The sequence below is a fragment of the Cupressus sempervirens genome, chromosome 10 (assembly GCF_028749045.1).
Source record: "Cupressus sempervirens isolate cs-2001-9-10 chromosome 10, ASM2874904v1, whole genome shotgun sequence".
NCBI lineage: Eukaryota > Viridiplantae > Streptophyta > Pinopsida > Cupressales > Cupressaceae > Cupressus > Cupressus sempervirens.
Window position 1 is genome coordinate 694,246,840 of NC_143127.1, and position 22,456 is coordinate 694,269,295.

Below are 22,456 nucleotides of genomic sequence, written 5' to 3' on the forward strand. Positions count from 1 at the left end.
AATTTGGTTATGTGGATGTGGGAAAAGGTAGAAGACATGATAAAGATACGATGGTCAAACATACGCATCTTGATGAGCACAAGTGAAGAGTTATGAAGACTGTGAGCTTAAAGTTGTAAGTAATTATGAAAAGTTGTAATATTGTAAAGAAACATGTAAATGTAATATCTTATGGTGGCCCTATATTATAATTATAAATTGAGAAAGCCTCAAGGTTGACTGAATAATTTGGTTTAGGACTTGGTATAAAGGAAGGATGATTTGCTCAATTTTGATCATCCATTGTGAATATTTATGTAATAGAAGTATGTGAAGTTGTATGTGAAATCCAATGAACTTGATACTAAATATCTTTTGATCTAAGAACTATTTGGTGTAGTTAAGGCACATTGAACAAACAAACAGACTATATTTTGAAAATAAGTTTGTATGGATAGTTATACACATATATTATTCTGACAAGGATAATACTAAGACCAATTGGATAGTGAGTTTGATGGTCTTTCCCTAAAGCAATTTGGATAGTGGGTTTGTTTGTCTTTCATAGCTCCTAACAGAATTGGTACAACTCCAGTTGAAATATCCTTATGAGGATTTGAACTCTCCTAATAGGATTGATATGTACTAAATGTATTTTATTGACTCCTAGTAGGTTCCATCCTCTTACAAGGAGCTTATTTATTAGTACATCATATTGTGGATACCATCCCCAGTGTGGGTTTCCCTCTGATCAAGTATTTCCCTAGTTAACATATCTCTTGATATTGTGTATGGTGATCTTTCTATGACTATTGCATCTATTGTTAACATGTTTTGGAATTAATAAATATATTGAGAGTTGTTTTAATTGATGGAAGATGATGGAAGATGACTCTTTAAGAATGATGGAAGATGACTCTCTAAGATGGATGGTAGTTTGTTGTGACATAAAAGGTTTGGTCATATAAACTTTGATAACATTGTGAAGATTATTACTACACTTGTTTTTAGATTTTTTCCTTAGATTTTGAAGCCTACTAATATTGTATGTGAGGATGTGTTATGGAGAAGTAGAAGAAAATTTCATTTACAAGCAAGAAGTTTACTACATTTGTAAAGTTGGAGATGGTAAACACAAATTTAAGTGGTCCTAAAAAGATATGATATTTCTATGGTGAAAGGTATTTCATCATTCTTATTGATGATTTCCCTAGAATGATGTAGGATTTAAGAAATAAGATGTATGAACAAGGTGAGGTTGTGAGGAAAAATAGACTGGTATGTAAAGGTTATTCATGGAAACAAGGTATTGATTATGAGAAAATATTTTCACCTATTTCTATAATAGAAGAAATTCAATTTTTTTTGGTATATGTAGCTAACAAGAAACTCAAAGTGTATCAAATGGATGTCAAATCAGCATTTCTAAATGGAGAACTTGAAGAATAAGTATAGCTTGAGCAGCTTGAGGCTTTCCTTTGACAAAGGAAGGAGGCACGGTTTATAATATTAAGAAAGAATTATACAGATTGAAACAAACACCTAGAGCCTGGTCTATGAGATTGGATAAGTATTTGTCAAAATTAGAATTTACTAAAGGTAGTGTTGATACTAATTTGTACTTGGACAAGATTGACAATGGCTTACTAATTGTTGAATTATTTATGGATGACATAATCTTTGGAGGTAATGATGAATCAAGTGAAGTATTTGAAATAGAAATAAAAAAGGAATTCAAGATGAGTATGATTGGTGAGATGAAGTATTTATTGGGATTGTAGATTGTTCAGAATAATGATGGTATCATTATCTCTCAAGCTATGTATTAGAAATATTTGGTGAAAAAATTTGGTTTAGAAAGTTGTAAACTTGTTGGAACACCTCTAATAATTGGATGCAAGCTATCTAGAAAAGATGAAATACCCACTATTGAATATAAAAGCTATAGGTCTATGATTGGAGGATTACAATATCTAACACACACAAGACCTAATATAGCTAATGTAGTTGGTATTATGGCAATATTTCAAGCTAATGCTAAAGAGTCACATTATGTAGCAACAAAAATAATTTTCAAATATTTGAAGGGTACATCTGATTTTGGATTATGGTATGATAAATCAAATAACCATACCTTATATACATATACTGACGTGGATTAATTGCAATATGATCATTTAGATGAAACAAATGTTGAAGGACATTGGGATTGAGTTTAAAGAGCCTATTATCATATATTGTGATAACACAAGTACATTGAGTATGTCAAAGAATCTTCTTTTACATCCAAAGATAAAGAATATATCTATTATGTATCACTTTTTGAGAGAGAAATTTGTAGAGAAATAGATCATATTGGAATATGTAAGCACAAAGGAGAAAATTTGAGACATATTTAGAAAACCTTTTTCAAAGGATACATTTGAGTACTTGAGAGGTATGCTTGGGGTTGTGCCCCAACCTACTTTTGGATAGTTGATGTAATGGTAGCATTATAGTCTAGTGGTAAAAGAGTACCATTTATTTATCTAGAAAATATGCTTGATGATTCCTTTTGTTACTTAGATTGTACCCTTGTGCTGAACTTTAATTTTCAACAATCTAGTGAAATATGGGATTATTGTTGGCCTATGGGTATGCCATGTTAAGGATCAACCTCTAGTATAAAAGGTTAGCTTCCCTTGAATCACCTATTGAAACTAGACTTGAACTTGGTTAGAAAAGGGGAGAGAGATAACAAATAACATAAAATTAACTAGAAATGAAGTGATTCACAAAAATTACAAGGGTAATACAACTTTGAATGGAAAACTCACAACTAGAAATGAATATAACAACTTGATCATAGAAAGATCCTACTAACATTAAGTGCATGAAATGTAAAAAAGTACAAGATTTAAAAGAAGGAAATTTTTTTACAACTTTTAATCCAAGATTAAACACAAATTACACTTACTTAACTCAAAAAATCTCTCTCAAATGTCTCTCAAATACTTAACTTAAGCCAAGGTTTCATAAAAAACATACTAACTTAAAGTTGAAAATGCTTAAGAGACAATAAAAAGTTTGAAATAGGACTTCATATTATTTAAAAGGAGCCAAAATGCTCAAAACTACATTAAAAAATAGGACTTTATCTACAAAAAAAGATAACTCTACAATGAGAAAGAATAAAGCCTCCTTCAATGAGATATGAGGAAAGAACTAACTCAAAATTTCTAAGAACTAAATAGGTCCAAAACCCACAAATGCATCATCCCCTAAATTGGAAACCAATCTATGATTTCCATAAGATCAGCTGAAAATTGAAACCAATCATCCTCATGAATCATGCTGAAATATGAAATCTAACATCTTCCCCAAATTCAGCTGGTAGGTGAATATAACTTTGGAAACTCATCATCAAGCACCCCCCCTGACTTTGGCATCATAAAACTTAATCCTTTTGTCAATATTTTTATTTTAAAATTATATTTAAATGGAATAATTTAAGATGACACAATACATTCAAATATTTACATAAAATGTAAATGCAAAAATAAATGACCATAAAATCATGCTTTAACATTCATTTTAATAAAATAGTTTTTAGAAAATGAATTACATGACCCCCTAAATGTCCATAAACATTTTTCTATAAAATAAATAAATTGTTCCTAACATTAATATATATCTCCTCACCAATTTATAGAGTCATAGGTGTCCATATATGGTCGTACCAAAATTTTCATTTTTGGCTGGAAGCTCAAAAAAATAATTTATGGGCAAGCAGTTTTCATAAAATAAATTAAATGACCATTTAAACATCTATATAATTTTTTTTACAATTTTTTTCTCCTAACATAAATATCTACCTCCTTGCCAATTTATAAAGCCATAAGTATCCATATGTGGCTGTAGAAAATATGTAAAGTGGCTATAACAGTGAAACTGCACACTTGTTGTAGCAACATATAACTTCATCTTTCTTGTAGCAACACACTTTGATGGAAATGGTCATTACTTGAGGTTTCACATTTCCTACAACATTTATTTTCCCTATTTCTCAATTTTTACTTCTCACATCAACACTTTACATCCAACATCAACACTTTACTACTTGCAACAACCTTCATTATGCTTTCTCCTACAAGATGCATTTTCAATCTTTTCATGTTTTTGTGTAGCAACATAATCATAATTATAATTGAATGGAACCTCATATAGATTATTATCTTGATTGATCCTACAAGGTAAAAATAAGATTATAGTTCCCATATGCGGGATTATCTATGTTTGTGCTGAGTCATTAAGGTCTCTTGTTAATTGTAGTGTCCCCTGGTATTGAATTGAAAAAGGATTCCACAATCCTCTAGTTAGGAAACTTGACAAAACTTAGTACTTTGAAATTATTATAAAAAATTATACATATGGGGATCTAAACATATATCCTATCTCCTAATTATTGCTCCCTTCTTAAGGATAGGTCATAATCAGATGCTTAGCTCTTGAGGGAGGGCATTATGTGTCTCCTATATGGAACAAATCTTCATTAGTGTCGTCATCTCATAATATTTTCTCTCATTAAGCCTTATGAATTATTGATTAAATAAATTCATCCATATTAGGAGATATTTCTCTCTTCCTAAGACTTATGAACTACCATAGGTATGTTCATCTTATGGTTATGCTTCACTTTTCAATGTTGTAAGCTTTAGAGATATTCTATCTTTCCCTTTATTCCTAATAGCAATTATAATTTGATACAAGATATGTTCTCCTTCCTTACTTGGTATCCTTAATTTTAATCTCTCTAATCTTTATTTTGATCTATTATCACCCAATGTTGGAGTCACCTAGATATTACTAACAATATTCCATGTTGTCCTTCATCCAAAATTAAGTTTATTGGCTTGTCTTTCTTTGATGGATGGTTTCTTGGAAAAGTAATAATATTCTTTGTGCCACTTGGTAACCTATCATATTTGATATACTTTTGTTCATTGGATGGAAGCAAGAATGTCTGAGCATCTTGTTGTCTATTGTATGTGTTGCTTACATGAAAATCAAAATTAGTCTATGCACTATCTTCCTTACTCTCCATGATTTTTTCCTCCTCCCTTTGGGTGGATATTTGAATAGAAATAAATAAGTTTGTCTTGTCGAGAGTCATGAATAACTATACTAATCATGATCTTTGTCATTCAGAAGATAGTCTTTCATTTGATTACTTTGGCCTAATAACATATATAATATTTATGTGATTTGTTATATATATATCTATGTGTGTGTGTGTGTGTGTATTATAATCCCATTTATAATATTTTTTATATTTGTATGTTTATATCCTATTTATGACAACTAGGAAAATATTTGTATTAGGCAATTTGGATTGAAAGTTAGAGACTATAGAATAGACCAAGGATGGAGGGACTTGTCTCTCATCTCGAATGATCTCAAGCCAATTATGTTGATGTTGAACTCAATGATCTTGAACAAAAAGAGGGATGAATTAATATGGGAGGATAATCCTAATGGTTGCTACTCGATGGCATCATGGTATAATTCCCTTTGGAGTGATGGGGACACAACCCAACAACAGAATAGACACAATAGAAAGGGGGAATTATATTAACTGAGAAAATAAGCTAGTACAAACAGTGCAGAGAAAATAAACTTCAAAACATGCCCTACGGGCTTACAATAGCATAAATCTGGAGAATATTTCTCCTTTTAGCACCTCCTCTCAAGCTCCAATCCGAACTGCCTTTTACAATGCCAAAATCTCCTTAAATAGACCCCAAAGGGTTAAGGACTAAGAGTAAATTCTAGAAAGTGCTAGTAGGCATCCATCGACAAAATAGAAGGTTCCAGAAGCCGCGTTAGAAGTCAGTGCAAATCTAGAAGAATCCAGAAATGGTAGCCGAACTTCTGGGAGGCATAACTTTTGAACCGTAGCTCTGATTGACGAACCGTTTACATTTTCGGAAAGCTCTTGAAGCGCTCTATAGCCCTATGGACAGCTTCACTTGTCCCCCATTTTTTACCCTTTTCGAGGTCATTTAATGCCCCAAACTTGACTTTGAAGCATTCTTAGGAGGTCTCCAAAACCCGAAAAACTATAATAACTTTCAAACCGTGGGGCCTTTTGACCTGATTCTTTTTCTGGAATTCTCTAAATCTCAATTACATTCATCTGGCCAAGTCACACCTTCTAGGTCACCAAAATGATGGTCAAATTGCATGCTCCTATTTTTTTCAGGATTTTCAAATGCACTGATAGTTGAACTATGAGAGTTGGAACCTTTATTTGAGCCAAATGGGTATCCAAAAATGTAAAGACATAAAACAGAAACTAAGTCTAAGTACATTTTTTTTGGGTGACACAGGATTGCCCTTATACCTCTGGATGCTCCTGCATCATGGAGCCTGAAAGAGAAACCTCCTTGGGCTAAGGCCTAGTTTCCTAGGCTTACCCCTCAGATTAATATGTTCTTCTAGCTGATTTTACAAGATAAAATTCTCACTTTAGATAATTTGAAAAGAAAGGTCAGTATATCCCAAATAGATATATTCTTTGCAAGCATCAATTAGAATCGGTTAATCATATTTTTATCCATTGTCCATAGTCTATGGAGGTTTGGGATTTGCTCACTAAGAAATATGGGGTTAGTTGGTGCAAGCCAAGTAATGTTTTGGATTCCTTTTGTCAATTGGATAGTATGTATAAAGGAACAAATTTTCATGCTATAAGCTCTTAGACTTTGCCTCACTTCTACTAGGGAGTTTGGAAGGAGAGAAACAAACAAATTTTTATAGATACAGAGGAACCTGCTTATATGCTTGTGGATAAAATCAATAGAGATATGATAGAAAACTTCCAGATAAGGAAGGGGGGAGATATTGAAGATGGAGGTAGGAATAAGGAAAAGGAAAAGGATAGGAGAACTAAAATATAGGTGGTGAAATGGAAACTCTCACCTGAAGGTTGGCATAAAGCCAACTTCAATGGAGTGGCTAAAGGGAATCCTGGTCTTTTGGGATGTGGAGGAATAATTAGAAACTATCATGGAGTAGTTGTTGCTCTCTCCTACCCCTTGGGAATCCAGACAAATCATTATGCTAAAGCTAGTACTACTCTCCACACTGTTAAATTAGTCCTGGATGTGGGAGTCAAAAAATTATGGCTTGAGGGGGACTGAAACACTATTATCAAATGTATCAAAGGGGTTCTTCATTCCACCTAGACAATTGCAAATATAATTGAAGAAATCCATAAAACACTTGGCAAATTTGAATGCATTTATTTAAGCCATGAGCACAGAGAGGCTAATTTGATGGCTGATTGGTCTGCCAATGAAGTAGTAAAGAAAGATATAGTAATGACATGGAACACCAATAGGAATATTTTTGCTAATGCAAAAAGCCTAATTGATCAAGAGAGGATCTAGGGAGGTACGAGTGAAATCCTAAGTTAATTATGAAAATTAATGCAAGAATGGGTGCAAGCCAATGCAATTATGGTAAATACGAAAGGAACAAGTGGATGAAATTTTCTGTGTCAAATTTACATGCTTTATGGGTCATCTATTTCCTCAACCATTTTTATGGAATCAAAAGACAAAGTAGTGAAAAATAAAGCTATTTTGAACAGAGTATATAGTGGATTAAGGAAGGGAAACAGAGGATGATGTTTATGAGAATTGAAAATGTTTAGGCTATAGAGATGGTAGAAAAAAGGAGTAGGAAAGAACCAATAGGTGAGGTGGACAAATGGAAGTAAAGAACCACAGTTTGAGAGAAGCTTGAAAAGGGTGGAATTGTAAATTATATCGTCGAGCTTCATGGATATGACTTAGTGATAACCAATCTTATGGTAAATTTGTGGAAGGATGGTAGGGTAAAAGTGGATGGTGTGTCATATCAAATTACTATGGAGGTCATCACCCATGTCACTGAAATTCCAAATGAGGGATTAAAATTCTATAGAGATAAAAAGGTGTTTGCAAATGCAGTTAAGATTTCATCGAGAATATGGAAGAGAAAAAGGAACTAGTGAAATGCAAGACCTACTATGAGATGGAATTGATTAAGAAGCTCTAGAGGTATGTGCTGAGGGCCATTATTGAGTATATATCTCTAGATACAAGATTTGATGGGGTTAAAACCCATCATTTTGTTTTGCTTAATTATTTTTGTTATGGAGTTAAGGTTTCCTTTCCATTTTATTTGTATTCTTCCATGCACAAGACCATTTCTGGGTACAAGAGAAAACCTATTTCTAACCTAACCATGTATGAGGGTTTACTTCTCTTGATCTATGAGCATTTTAAGGCTCAATCTAGGAGTAAAATCCTTGCTCATGCAGTGGCTACTTCTAAGGAGACACAGATCTCTAATTTCTCCTTAGATATGAAAGACATTCTGAGTATAAGCTTAGAGGAGGAGGAAGATTATCTCTCATCTAGAAAGAAGGCAAGGGAAAAAGATAAGAAAATGCTTATTTAAACTAAAGTTATATGCAGGAAAAGCCCTAGGGGCCTTAGGCCCAAAATTCCTAGTTAGGGGAAGAAGAGCATAGTGAGGAAGGTGAAGACATGGATACAGATGAGGAGAATAAGGGTGAGGAAGATGAAGATAGAGAGGAGCCGATTGAAAACCCCAAAAAGAAGCAGAGGAGGATGAAAGAGGAGGACATACCTTTAGAGGGGGAAAATGATTTTGGTCTAGAGATTTCAGTGCCTCCTCCCTCTCCAAGTCCCCTATAGGAACATGAAAAGGAGAAAATGGAGAAAGGAAGTGGTGAGGTGGTTATAAAAGATAGGCGTATGACTTGGAGAAATTTCAATGTGAAAACTTCAAAGATGAGGATTGTGAGAGAAGTTGTGAATCCCCAAATCCTTGAAGAAAAAGAGGGAAAGATCTAGATGGAGGAAATTATTGACCTGACACTATTGGCCATCATTGACAATGCGAGGGAAGTGGGAATGAACCTACCTAACCATGCAAGAAATAGCATGATAGATAATTTCAGACCAATTAAATGGTTGTTTCATGAATTCAAGGAGGTAAAAGAAAGAATGGGATAGTTAGAAATTCAGGGGAAGAAATATGAGAAATGGAATTCGATAGATTAGGGGGATGGTATTAGGTTGGTTGAAAAAAGGATGAAAAATTTGGAGACATAGCCATAACATGGCTAACCAGATGATTTCTATTCTAACCTCTCTTAATGAAAACATTGTTACTCTTGTTGGAAAGCTAAAAGCCAGGGGTTTTTTGGAGGAAAATGAGGGAAAGTACAAAGATGAAGACAATATGGATGAGGAAACCATCATGGACATAACCCATAGCCATCTAGATCGGACCTGCTTGAAGAATTAGGAGCAAATGGCTAAGGAGTTTTAGGAAACCTATGAAGTGGTAGAAACTATGCAAGACCTTGAAAGGAAGGAAAAGGAGTAAGTAAAGAATTATCAATTTTTGTCTCTTAGCTTTTTTGGTTTCTATAGGTTTTTTGTTTGAATTTTTGTCTATCTTTCGATCTATCCTTTTTGTTGGCCATAGTTCCATTTCTGGGATTTTGTATTTCTATTTACAGCCCTTTGATATGTAACAACTTTTGGGTTTCAGGATCCCTATAAAACTAATTTCTCTTATCAAAAATATTTATAAAATTTATTTGATTCATTTTATTTACACAAATACACAAATATATATGTGTGTGTGTATTTTTATATATTTATATAATTGTAGAACATTTCAATTGAAGATCATAAAATATATATTTATTATTTATTTACAATTATTATTTCAACTATCCTTAGATAAAAAAATTCATTGGACCAAATAATCAATGATAGTTCAATTTCTAAACTTCCTCTTCCATGTGTCTAGAATAACCTTAGGTTCCAAAACAAGTTGACCTACATCATTGAGTAGTGGTAATTCCGTACAAGGTTCTATTAGGTTCCCTAATGATTTTTAAGTCTTGAGATATAAAATGTATTATGGATTATACTACCCTTAGGTAGTTGTATTCATATGCTACCTCTCCAAACTTCCTTATTATCTGATATGGTCCATAGAATCACAGTTTTAATTTCTCAGCTCCATTTTTTGTAATTGAAGTTTTCTTGTATGGTTGTAGCCTTAGGAACACAAAATCCATGACTTCAAATTTTATTTCAATGTACTTCCTATATACATAGATCTTTTGTTTATATTGGGAATGTAATTAATTTTCTTCAATATTTTTCAAGATATATGTGCTTTGTTGAATGATGTCCTATGTACTTGGTACTTGGCTCCCTTGTAGGATCAGGTTGATAAATGTGAGTGTCTCATATCCATATAGAGGTTCAAAGGGGGTCATTCCAATGTGCATGTGATGGGTTATATTATAGAAAAATTCACCTAATGTAGCCATCTAATCCATTCTTTCTATTGTCCTATTACATATTTCCTCAAATATCCTTCTAACCACTTATTTACTATTTTAGTTTGTTCATCTATCTATAGGTGTTAAATCATGTTGAGGTCAAACTGGTCCCTACTAGTTTGAATAGATCTTGCCAAAAATGACTAATGATTTTTTTGTCTCGATCATTGATTATGTTTCATTGAAGTCCATGGAGTTTGAATACTTCTTTGAAAAATAGTTCAACTATCTGATTTGCTAATGACTTGGTACTAACATTAAAAAAATAAGAATATTGTGTGAGTCTATCCACCACTACATAAATAATATTATTCTCTTAAACTTTGGGTAAGCTAGTTATAAAATCCATTGAAATGCTTTCCTAGATTTTATTAGGAATGGGTAATGGTAGTACTAGTCCTATAGGGTGTGGGTGTTCTACTTTATTCTACTAGTAAATCATGTGCATTCTTGTACATAGTTCTATACATCTATCTTTAGACCTTTCCATGATAATTTATCTTGTATCTATTTATATTTTTTGAAATACCCTTGATGGCTAGACAAGGGGTTATCATGATACTCTTGTAAGATTGTATTTTTAACTTTTCACTGTAGGCTTAGAAATAATCTTCCTTTATAAAATATAATGTCATCTCATGTTTTGAAGTCTTCATTTGGAATTTTTCCCTCCAATATTTCATTATCTTCATGATTTTTTCCATACTCAACAATGACATCTTTATTCCAATCTCCTAAAATACTAATAACCATATTGAGGTAGGGACATCAAGGTAGAGCATTTGCAACTCCGTTATTCACCCCCTTAACATATTTTATGTCAAAATTGTATACTTGAATTATGCTCAGCCATTTTTTTGTCAATCATTACGATCTTTTTGTCTTAGGAAGAAACACAAGATCTTATGATTTGTATGGGAATGATCTACATGTATTAATCAATGGTACCATTGCCCATTATCACCTTGGAGCCTTTAAATTTTGTGTTTTTAACCTCTGTTTAACTACTAGATCCTTGTTGATGAAGTTGTGAGAGGCTTCTAAATATAATAATGCAATCACCTTTTGGTCCTTTAATGTTCCTTTTACACAAAAAGATCTATTCCCACTCTCTTGGGTGACTACGGCTAGTGTTCCAAATTCCTTCTTATCCACCTTTATTCTTTTGTTTAGTGTCTCATCCTTGTTTATTTCTTCCATTATATGAATTTTTCCGCTCTTACATTGGTGATCTTGAGCCCATGGTTCTTTGCACTTGAAGCACAAAGCTTTCTTAAATAATTCATCCCTATCATTCATCACTTTTCTACTTAAAGTAACATGTTTTATCTTTATTTTCCCTTTGTGATCCTTCATTCTTGTTTGGATTTTAGGGGGATAAGTTCTAAATATTTCTTTGGATATATTATATTTCACTTTATTTGGCCTTTTGGATGGCTTCTTCCACTATTTTAGGTTATAAAAGGTTAACTATGTTTTTGATAGTCTTTTAGGGCTTTAACAAATAAGTGTGTAAGCCTTCTTTGGGATAAGTTAGGGACCATGGCTGAATTTTTTTGGAAATTATTAGAAAATTCTTCTATGGTTCCATGTTGTTTTAAATGGGTTAGTTCTTTGAAAACCATTTAGGTATGATTTGGTTGAATCATTTGATAAACTATTGAGAGAAATCCTGGTAAGAAGTTATGTTTTAATGACCTAAAGAGACAAACCCATTGTGACATCATTCTTGTGTTGTTCCCCCTAAGTTGAGTATAGAAAATTGAAGTGTGTCTTCCTCCATCATTGGGCTAAGAGTAAAATAGTTTTTTAGCTTTTGGAACCATGCATGGGCTATTATTTTTCTTGATCTATAAAAATTGGGCAGCATTACCTTGTTCACCTTATTTTTAATCTCTTTCTTTAGCTTCCTTTTGGTTCTTTTAGGGACTTTGTGCTTTTTTCCCTTAGAAAATTCTGCAAATGTTATGAGTTCCCTAATTTTTAGGCTCAAGGTTTGCATAGGATTGCATGTTCTACTGTGTTATTGGTATGTTGGTTTATTCCTTCCTCCTGCTTTTGAATTTCTTCTATTGGTAAGAAGGAGGGTCTGAAGATTCTAGACAATGATGAATCATTAATATTTGATTCATTTGAACTTATATCTCTCCCATTGGAAGAGTTATTCCTAAGGTTATTAATAGAATTCCCTATATTTTATAGTGCTTTTAGAAGGGCTTGGTTGAATTGATCTAATGTTTCATTTTGACTCATGAGAGTGTGATTGGTTCATTCCATGAAAAATCTTAATTCATTGGCCATTTCATTCATGGTATTTTTCCTAGTTCTTCTCTCATAGGTTTTCATAAAACATTATTCTTAGGATGACATGATCAATGCTTTGATACCACTGTAATGCCCCTCAGTATTGAATTGAAGAGGATTTTTTAATACCCTTGTTAGGGAACCTACACAAGCATTAGTACAAAATTATCATAAAAAATTATAAAACATTATACCTATGGGGGTCTAAACATATATGTTGTCTCCTAATTAGTGCTCCCTTCTTAGGGAGAGGTCATGATCCGATGCTTAGATTCTAGGGGAGGGCCTCCTATGACTCCTATATAGAATAGCTCTCCACTAAGTGTCTTCATCTCATAATCTTCCCTCTCATTAAGTCTTATGAATGATTGCTTAAATACATTCATCCTTCTTAGAAGAGATTTTTCTCTTCTTAAGCCTTTTGAACTACCATAGGTATGTTCATCTGAGCATATGGTTATGCTTTAGTTTTCAATGTTATAGGCCTTCAAAGATATTCTATCTTTACCTTTATTCCTAATAGGAATTATAATTTGATATAGTAAATATTGTCCTTCCTTACTTGGTATCCTTATTTTAATCTCCCTGAGCTTTCTTTTGAGTTGTTAGCACCTAATGCTGGAGTCACATGAATATTACTGATGTTATTACACATTTTCCTTCATCCAAATTTAAGTTTAGTGGATTTTATTTGATATACTTTTGTTCGCTAGGTACAAGTGTGAATGTCAAGACCTCTTGTATATTTTTTGTATGTGTCACTTGCATAAAAATCAAAATCAGTATATGTGCTATCTTCCTCACTCTCTATAATTTTTTTCCTCCTCTCTTTGGGTGGATATTTGAATGGAAATAAATATCTTTGTCTTGTTGAGAGTCATGACTAGTGGTACTGGTCATGATTTTTTTCATTCATAAGATAGTCTTTCATTTGATTACTTTGGCCAAATATCATGTATTTAATATTTATGCGATTTGTTATATCTCTCTCTCTCTCTCTCTCTCTCTCTCTATATATATATATATATATATCGTTATAATAACATTTATAATATTTTTTGATTCATTTTATTTACACATAGAGATATATATATATATATATATATATATATATATATATATATATATATATATATATATATATATGTATGTATGTATGTATGTATGTATGTATGTATGTATGTATGTGTGTGTGTGTGTGTATGTATGTATATTTACTTATATATTTATTCTTTATTTATAATTGAATATCATTTGAATTAAAGATCATAAAAGATAGATTTATTATTGTAAATGTTATTTAATAAAATATAAATTATTTATTTATGATTATCATTTCAATTGTTTATCTTGATTCATGGGGGTTATTACCGTAATTTGTGTTTAATAATGTCTTTGGACATTTGACCTTATTGGAGATCTTATGCAGTAGATTGACATAATGATGCCTTTTTCATTGGTGTTAATGGGAGAGAAGTAATTCATGAAAAAAATCCTTTAATATGTATATATTGGGGAGATATGTTCCTTTAAGAGAGAGATTTGATTGATGGAGAGGATTTGTAGATTTGATTGATGAAGAGGATTTGAGAAGATTCTACTAAATGGGGGAGATCAACACCTTCCTTATGCATATTGGTGGACATGCATGGTCAACATGAATGGGGAAGCAGATGTAACGGAGACATTTGGTATTCTAGGAACTATTTTTTTGGTCATTAATGCCAAAAGAGGAGACTGTTAGCATGAATTTCAATGACATTCCTATTAGGGAGTATCTTAGAATTATTGGAGAGAATATATGGAGATCATGTCTTGCATTCATGATAGTTCTTGTCTTTGATGTCAATAGAATGGCTATTTTCTGAAGAATAGTAGAGAACTAAATTATTGGAGAGAATATATGGTGATCATGTCTTGCATTCATGATAGTGCTTGTTTTTGATGTCAATGGACTAGTTATTTTGTGAAGACTAGTAGAGAACTAAACACTGTTTGGTTTTGCAAGAATTGAGAAATGAATTTAAGCTTATGAAAACTTGAGGATAAGTTATTAAAAGTTTTTTGATGATGTAGTTAAGAGAATGCATGGAAATATTAATAAAATGTTGAGTTATTAAATATTTATTGAAGATAATGTTCAGATAGAGTTCCTATGTAGCAGTTACTAATGTTTTGATTATATCTCCTAACAAAGATAGAATCTAGTTATACAGAGTTGAGAAAAGGTAGAAGATATGATGAAGATGAAATGGTCAAATGAGAACATCTTGATAAGAATTAAGTGGAGGGTTATGAAGGCTTAGAGCTGATAGTTGTTTGTAAATATGAAAATTTGTAATATTGTAAAGAAATGTATGAATGTAATATCTTAAGATGACCTTATATTATAATTATAAATTGGGAAAGCCTCAAGGGAAACTAAATAATTTATTTTAGGAATTATTATAAAGGAAGGATGATTTCTTTGATTGTAATCATCCAGTGCCAATATTTGTGTAATGTGAGTACACAAGCTTGTATGTAAGATCTAGTGAACTTGATATTGAATATTGTTTGATTAGAGAAAGTGTTTGCTACAATTGAGGAATGGTGAGTGAACAAAGAGTTATTTGTAAAATAAGTTGATGTTGATAGTTGTATAATTTTATTATTATGAGGAGGATAATACTAAGGCTAGTTGGATAGTGAGTTCAACGATCTTTCCCTAAAGCTATTTGAACAATGAGTCCTTCTATCTTCCACAACTTCTAATAGGGTTGGTACAATTCCTAACAGGGTCCATCCTTTTACAAGGAACTTATATATAAGTACATCATTTTGTAGCTACCATCTCCATCAAGTTTTCCCTCTAATCAAGTGTTTCCCTAGTTAACATATATGGTCTTATTGTGTATAGTGATTTTTCTATGACTATTGCATCTATTGTTCATATGTTTTGGAATTACTAAGGATATTAAGATTTTTTTAATTGCATAACTTATTTGACCCCTCTCTGCCCCCCCCCACCCACACCCTTCACCCCCCTACCACCCCAAGGCCATTTATTCCTCATTTGTAGCTTGTATAATTGATATTATTAATTCTATAAGGCTTTTGAACTTGTAAGTCTCTTCATTTATGTCCACTTTTGAAATTACCATTAAAATAATTGTTGAATGTTCAATTTCTAGGCCTCAAGTATCCCTCATATTGATGGAGGTCATTCATTTTAATTACTTTTATTAGAATACTTCATAGTAAATTATATTCTAACTATTTTGTATTAGTTTCTCTTTATTTATGGATCAATGTTTGTATCTTATTTGAGATAAATTTTCTATTTATTTTCATATGCCTTGAAGAGATCATGTAAAAATCTTATTTGGCTGTGCACTATAGAATCATGCATTTGATTCACAAAATTTAATCAAATTTTTGTCTTTCTATCTTCCTCTTTAGTCAATTCTTTCAATGCATTTACTCTATCTTACAAAAAATGTATATTTTGTGGAGTAGTAATAAGAGGGATTGAGTATTTCCTTTCTAAGTCTCTTCATTCCAATTGAATCCTTCTCTCTATTGACTCATCTAAAAACTATTATTTAGTAAGATTATTTGTACTCAATTTCTCATGATATTGGTACAATTTGTTATAGTCATTTCACTAAATTGTGTTGTATGTAATTAATAGCTAAGGATGTATCGTTAGGGATAATAACTTAACAAATCATCTAAAATGAGCCTAAATTCTAGATTAGGAACTGAATATAGTCAACATTTAATTATGAATATGTTTTTAGAGTGAAATTTAATTATCAAATAAAATTCTTCATACCCTAAATGTTGTCAAATGTCTCATCTTTCCTTCAAAACCGTGACATTTGGAATACCATACCATATTAGAATAAGTCATCCATCAACTTTAACCATCAATATTTCCTCATTCAAAAGTAATTTCTTTAAAGTGGACATCAATCAAGGCGAAGGGTTTCAACTTGTTGTAGAACTTTCCATTGAAACTGATTAGTTCTAATAGGGCATCATCAAATGAGAAGCCATCTGATGAAGGGTGCTCCCCTTAATACCACAAGCCATAGAAAAAGAAAAAGAAACAACAACAAATACAAGAACAAAATATGGACTTCTTATTTGTGCCGCAAATGCAAAATTATAGAATTCACAAGTACAATATGCTAACCTAGATGGGAACCTTCATTACAATAATATACAAGACAAGCTATGAACTATCACCTAGAGTCATCTTAGACAATGTTTAGGCCTTTCGTAAATAGGCAATTTTATGCTACCCGGGAAGGTTCTAGGAAATAAAACTTAATACCTAGGGCCGACAGACCCTAAGAATACATATAAAGTTGGCCAAATATATCTTTGATAATTATTTTAGATATTTTGGGTAGCCCAACTTCAGAAGTCCATAACTCTCAAACCATTGATCTAATTGGCTATTATAACCACTTTTTGGAAACACTAGTTCTTAATCTACAGGCTCGGAACTACGCAAGTGCCCTTTTGTCAAGTTATTGGACCTTGTGAAAGTACTCTAAGGCCTCCAATAGTGAGCCTAAAGATTTTTCTACAATTTTTTCCAATGAAAATCTGCAATAACTTCTCTAATACTTAACCTAGAGCAATAAGAGTTTTCATAAATAGGCAATTTTATGCTACCTAGGAAGGTTTTAGACAATGAAACTTAATACATAGGGCTGACAGACCCTAACACTACATATAAAGTCTGCCAAATACATCTTTGACAATTATTTTAGATATTTTGGGTAGCCCAACTTTAGAAGTTCATAACTCTCAAACCATTGCTCTAATTGGCTATTATAACCACTTTTTAGAAATGCCAATTCCTAATCTACAGGCTCAAAACTATGCAAGCACCCTTCCATCAAGTTTTTAGACCTCATGTAGGCACTCTAAAGCCTCCAACGGTGAGCCTAAAGATTTTTTTGCAATTTTTTCCACTAAAAATCTACAATAACTTCTCTGATACTTAAGCTAGAGCAATGAGATTTTTATGCTAGGCTTATAACTCTAAAATGAACCTTCATGTATAAAATGAGAACATTTTGAGCTCGTATGATGAACTAACTAAAAATATCAAGTTTCCATAAATAGTAACCACCCTATCTACTAGTCCTTATCAAAATAGAAAAGATTGAAATAAAAATAATTTTGGGTGATGCAAAATTTCTTTTACACCCAAGATGCTCCTATATCAAACACTCAAGGTAATTTGAGAAGTGATTCTATCATGTCTTAGGTCTTCAAAGGAAAACCAACACAATTATCCTTCTCCCTTGCTAACCATTATGAATCTTCTACTAATATCCCTTTCTATTTGACCAGGTATTCCTTGTTAGTTCTATTCCTTGTATTTTTACAAACATGATGTGTAGTATCTCCTCAATCTCCTTTGTAGCTAAACTAGTTGCTAGAATACTCCACACCACTTCTGTAACTTCATCTCCATCACCTCTTTCATAATACTTTGTCAAATCTAAAATATTAAATTATAGTGAAACATTTAATTCAACAAGAAAATCCACTTCGTAAGCATTTCTAGAATCATGCCTTTTCACTATCTTGTACAGTCCAAACTTCTTCATCTTTAACTTATTATATGTACCCATTGGAGAAAGCTCCTTTCTTAAATGAACCATGACTTCATCTCCAATCTAAAATTCCTAATACCTCCTTTTCACATCTCCCTTATCTTTATACTATGTATTCATCTTTATGATGTGCTTCCTCACCTCCTCGTGGATGTTCTTCAAATGTTCAGCAAATTCTTCTGCTTTAGCACTACTTATCTCTCCTTTATCCAACTATTACAATTTAGAAGCATTTTTGGGACTACTATATACAATATAGAATGGTGATTTACTAGTACTCTTGTTGATAGAATTATTATATGCAAATTTTTCTTATGGTAAAATCATATCCCATCCTTTTGGCTTGTCTCAAACCAAACATCTTAGAAAATTTCCCAAACTATGATTCACAACTTCTATGTCCATCATTTTGTGGATGATATAATGAACTAAACTTCAAATTTGTCTTCAACTTTTTCCACAATGTATGCTAGAAATACCCAACAAATTTGGTATCTTGATTTGAAACTATACTCTTGGGCATACCATGTAGTCTCACCACTACCTTGAAAAACAACTCCATCACATGAATAACATCACTAGTCTCCTTGTAAGGAATAAAATGTGTCATCTTTTAAAACCTATCTGCCACCATAGAGATAGAATCATGCCCTCACTATGTCCTTAGTATTCTAGGAACAAAATCCATGCTGAAATCTTCCCATGGTTTCTCTGGTATAGGTAATGCTTGATACAACCTTAATTCTAATTCACTCCTTTCACCATCTGACATACTTTGCAACTTTGTACAAACTTCTTCACATCTTTTTGTAACTGTGACTAGTAAAATTTCTCAACAACCAAAGCAATGGTTTTATAGCTACCAAGATTTCTAGCCAATCCTCCACTATGCTCCTCCTTGATGACACTCTCCCTCATTGAACTTCTTGGAATGTACAACTAGCTTCCTTTGAACAACATACTGTCATGGATCGTGAAATCAAACCACTTTGACCTATCAAGTGTAACAAGTTCTCCACAAGCCTTCGACACTTCACCAAAATTAAGATCATCTAGATACAAAGTACTGAGTTCCTTGAGCCCAACCACATCTATCTACATTTCTATTAACAAAAGTTGTCTTTTACTAAGAGCATCTGCAATTTTGTTAGATTTCCCACTTCTGTGTTTCAAAACAAATGTATAACTCTGCAAAAACTCAACCCACTTCAAATGCCTTTGGTTCAATTTTCCTTGACTATTGAAACATTGCAAAGCCTGTTGATTAGTATAGAAAAAAAACTCCTTAGGAAGAAGATAGTGTCTCCACTTCTTCAATGCTTGAAATATAGCATAAAATTCTTGAGCATAAATAGAATATTTTTCATTTTTGCATCATTCAATTAGCTCAAAACAACTCCTATTAGAGAACCTCTAGCATCAGAGTCTACTTGAAACACCTTATTAAAATTAGGAAGTGCTAAAACAAACTAATTAGTAACCTTCTATTTCAATAGATTAAAATTATTATCTTCTCCTAGAGTCCACTTAAATTATTTCCTCTCCCCTCTCATTTTTTTAGTCAAGGGTCCACAAATACTACTAAAACCTTTTATGAACTTTTTGTGAAAACTAGCTAATCCATGAAAAGATCTTACCTCTGTTGCACTCTTTGGAGTAGGCCATTAAAGGATAGCCTTCACTTTCTTTGGGTCCATATTCAAACCTTTTGCTAAGACTACAAATCCTAGGTACACCAACTCCTTCTTTACAAAACTGCACTACTTTGGGTTTATCAACAACTTTTCTTTTGTCAACTTATCAAATAGCTTGTGAATATGGATCAAGTGCTCCTCCAATGTCTTAATAAAGATCAAAATATCATCTAGGTAAACAATGACAAATTTACCTAGAAACTCCTTTAGTACCTCATTCATGAGCCTCATGAAAGTGCTTAGTGCATTGGTTAGCCCAAAAGGCATGATTAACCACTTGTACAGTTCTTCTTTTGTCTTCAAAGTAGTCTTCCACTCATAACCTGGCTCTAATACCAATTGATGAAGGGTTCTCCCCTTAATACCATAAACCATAACAGAAAAACAGAAACAATAGAAAATGAAAGATCAAAATATGGACTTCTTATTTGCACTGCAAATGTGAAATTACAAAATTCACAAGTACAATATGCTAACCCACATGGGCACCTTCATTATACTAATCTATAAGACAAGCTGTGAACTATCACCTGTGAACTATCACCTAGAGTTGTCCTAGACAATGTTTGGGCCTTTCTTAAATAGGCAATTTTATGTTGCCCAAGAAGGTTCTAGACAATGAAACATAATACTTAGGGTCGATAGACCCTAACAATACATATAAACTTGGCCCAATATATCTTTGACAATTATTTTAGATATTTCAAGTAGCCCAACTTTAGAAGGCTATAACTCTTGAACCATTTCTCTAATTGGCTATTATAACCATGTTGAGGAAACACCAGTTACTAATCTATAGGCTAAAAATTGTGCAAGTGCACTTCCATCAAGTCTTTGAACCTCATCTGGGCACTCTACGGCCTCCAACATTGAGCTTAATATTTTTCTACAAATATTTCCACTGAAAATCCACAATAACTTCTCTAATACTTAAGCTAGAGAAATGAGATTTGTATGGTAGGCTTATAACTCTAAAATGAACCTTCATGTAGAAAATGAGAACATTCTATGATTGTATGAAAAACTTTCTAAAAATAGCAAGTTTCCATAAATAGTAACCACCCTGTCTACTAGTCCTTATTAAAATAGAAAACACTAAAATGAAAATGTTTTTAGGTGATGCAAGATTGCTCTTACACGTAGGATGCTCCTGCATCACTATCATAATTTTTTTCCTAATATTAGTCATACTCACTTCTTTAATGACCTCTTATACATACATACATACATACATACATACATACATACATATACATACATACATACATACATACATATACATACATATATATATATATATATATATATATATATATATATATATATATATATATATATATATATGCAAGGAGTAACTGAGAGGGGAAGGGTGAATTGGTTACCACAAAAATAATTCCAACTCCCTTAGATGTCAATAAATTCTCACTTAATAATCCAAATCCTTGCTTTTTTTGGTATATCAAGATATTCACTCAAACGTAGTTAACAAAGAAGTCTTACAATATTAATGTTTATTAACCTTTAATAACTTAGATACAAAAATGAATGTTAGAGAGGTTCAAGAATGGTAGAGGTTCTTGGTGGGAATTTGGCTGTAGGGAACGGAAATGGAATTCAAGGGCATGTGGATGCAAACTCTAGTAATGGTAATGCTAGGAATAAAACTCTAGGTGGCTCCCAATAGAAGGAAGAAGGCAAAGTATTATTGGAGTTTTTTTCAAGAAGGCATGGGGATGTTGGCTTTCTACAATTTGATCCTTTTTCCTCTATCCTTGCTCCTCAAAGGGATCCACTTGATAAAATAATAGCGGAAGGGGGGGATTCCATTATGGTTAGTTAGGATATCAAGGATTCTCGTGATTTGGCTAGTAAGGAGGATGCAGATGAAGTTGGAGGATGGAAGTGGTCTTCTCTTTTTGGAAAAAGACTAGCAGGTAAGTCATCTTTCTCCCAGTTACATCTAAATTTGGTTGGGAAAAGGGGGAATTCCAAATTTTTTGTTCCAGACCTAATTGTTGATTTCTCTATATCATTGATGCATTTAACCCTGGTTGGGAAATCTCTAGGGGCCTGGCTTGATATTGAGCCCTTGAGAAATATGATAAAAAAGTAAATGAGTCCTTTGGGGTTAGGTTGACATTGCTATTACACCTAAGGGTTTTTTTTTTCCTTTTTATTTACTTATAAGTAGGATCTAAATATGCTATTATGTGGGGGTTCATGTTACTTTGGAAGTAGCTCCCTCATGGTCAAAAAATGGGAAACAAATATAGACCTATTAGATGCCTTATTTCTCACTATTTCTATTTGGGCTAGGCTCCTAGGTCTCCCACTAGAGTTTTGGCATGAAGATATTTTTAACAGGATTGCTAGATCCTTTGGTGAACTTATTGCTATTGATATTATGACTACCTCAAGGTCGACACTTATGTGTACTA